Below are 2090 nucleotides of genomic sequence, written 5' to 3'. Positions count from 1 at the left end.
TGATAAGTTCAGCATGAGGAAGACCCTTTACTTCATCTGAGGAAGACTTATTTCACCCCGGAGACCCCCGGTGGTGACCCCGCGACCACCAAACAACACTGCGCAAGCACAACGCGGATGTAAATGACTTTTGGGCTCATTGTAATTCGAGGCGAGGCTAAGCGGGGCTGGGTAATGAATATGCGTAGGTGTATTGGGAAACTCAATGGATATGGAACTTGTAACCCAATAAATACCAAGCTGAATGCAGCTGTGGGCACGCATGACTTTGGAGGCGCTACCCCCCATGCGTCCCAGCGCTGGAATAAACATACCGACTTTACTCCTTATTCCAGTAGTGGAGTCTTTTCCACGTTTTTTTGGATGTTTTGTACATACAGGGTTTTATTTGAATGACAGGACAGTCAATGAGGAAAACTCTAATTACCACATGTTATTATAACTCTTGTTTTGGAAATTTCTATGACACATTTCAACTAAATTTTAAAAGTTAATCATCAGTGTTTATGGTAAATTCTCAATGGAATTAGCAGAAACCTTAAGAGAACTTACAAGTTCCAGCAGAAGTAGTATGCAGATGACTGAAAGAATTTGGCCAGAATCCTTGCTTTTAAATCCTCCCACTCTCCAGCATAGCATCGCCATCTCCAAACCTACTGGCAAGTCCCAAGCTGATTAATGTTAATTCCTCAAACTATGCCAGGCAATTGCCTGGCATAGGCTGAAACAATTGTAGAGAATAGGAATTCAATACCAGAGACATAGTTCCAGAGCTCAAGAATATAACCTGGCATTGATTAATTATTATCCCCAGGTGTAATTATCTTAATGATGGGAATAAACTCCCTGAGCAAAGTGAATCAGGCGAAGACTTTTAGCATATGTGGTCTATGGTACGTGTCTGTGGGGAAAATCTGCTTCTCAGCTACTGCTAGTGACACAGTCCTTTCTCTAGATTCTTGCATAAAAAGGCTAATATTTTTTCTCCACAAATAACATCTCTAATACACAAGTCATCTTCTTCATCCAAAGAACTAAAACTCTCACCTAGACTCCATAAACATTATGTCCCAATTTACTCATTAAAGTTTTTCTCTTTTTCAGATCTTGATAAATGTGATCTAGACCCTCTCATCCAGAGAACTTCAGGAAATATAATTTCCTAAGTCTACTGTTTCAGCTGTATCACATTTTGAATTAATTTCTCAGGAGCTCTTTTCCTTTTCTCATCAAGCAAATAGTTATCTTTACCTGTGAAGCAGAATCATGTCTACGACTTCTCAGTCAGCACTGAAAAGACAGGACTTCTCTGAGCAGCCCTTAGTTTCAGATCCAGTTATCCACCAACTGGATCATCAAAGAATTTGCTTTTTCTTTGTCCTTTGGAGGAATTCCTGGTCAGCATTTGTCCCAGCGATCTTCTAAAACACTTCTTAAACTGTTCTTTACTGATTCAGCAGCAGTGAAGTCTCAGTAGTGAGAACTTACTATTTATTATGCTACCCAATGTCACCTCATTTTTTTCTTTTTATCTTCCAGTCTGTTGGGGTTTAGGGTTTTTCCTTTTCTTTCTTCCTTTTAGGGAATTTACTCCCATAGATTGTTAAGAGACAATAACAACTGATACTTAAGAAAGACAAAAGAAGTTGCCACGGGAAGGTTGCGGCTGGCTACTCTCTTAGCTGAGGGGGTTTCCCTTGGAGGGGCAGAGATACCACGGATTTGGGCTGGGAGGAAAGGGGCTGGATGCAGCTTCTAGCGCTCTTGCTCTCTTGGCATTTGGAGGGGAAACAGGTTGTGATTGCTGTGGGGAGATTTTGCCACCACTGCTGGGTTCTGTCTCTTGCTGCCTTCTTCCACCGTGAGTGAAGCTCTGCTTGTGGTAGCGGCTGTTGCACTGGAACCTTATTAACGCCCTACCTCACTAAAAAAGGACCCTTTCACCATCTGCTTGGGTGCCTCAGGGGAAACCCCGGGATCCCCGAGCCCCTTCCCCCTCCAAGGGAGCCTCTCCTGGCTGTGTTTGGGAGCTGGGCTGCCGCTGCCTAGCCCCGCTGTTTCTCTGCCATGGCTCTGGATTTTTTGCTACC

This window comes from Corvus brachyrhynchos, unplaced genomic scaffold, assembly GCF_000691975.1.
Source record: "Corvus brachyrhynchos isolate BGI_N302 unplaced genomic scaffold, ASM69197v1 scaffold258, whole genome shotgun sequence".
Lineage (NCBI taxonomy): Eukaryota > Metazoa > Chordata > Aves > Passeriformes > Corvidae > Corvus > Corvus brachyrhynchos.
This window is presented reverse-complemented; position numbering follows the sequence as displayed.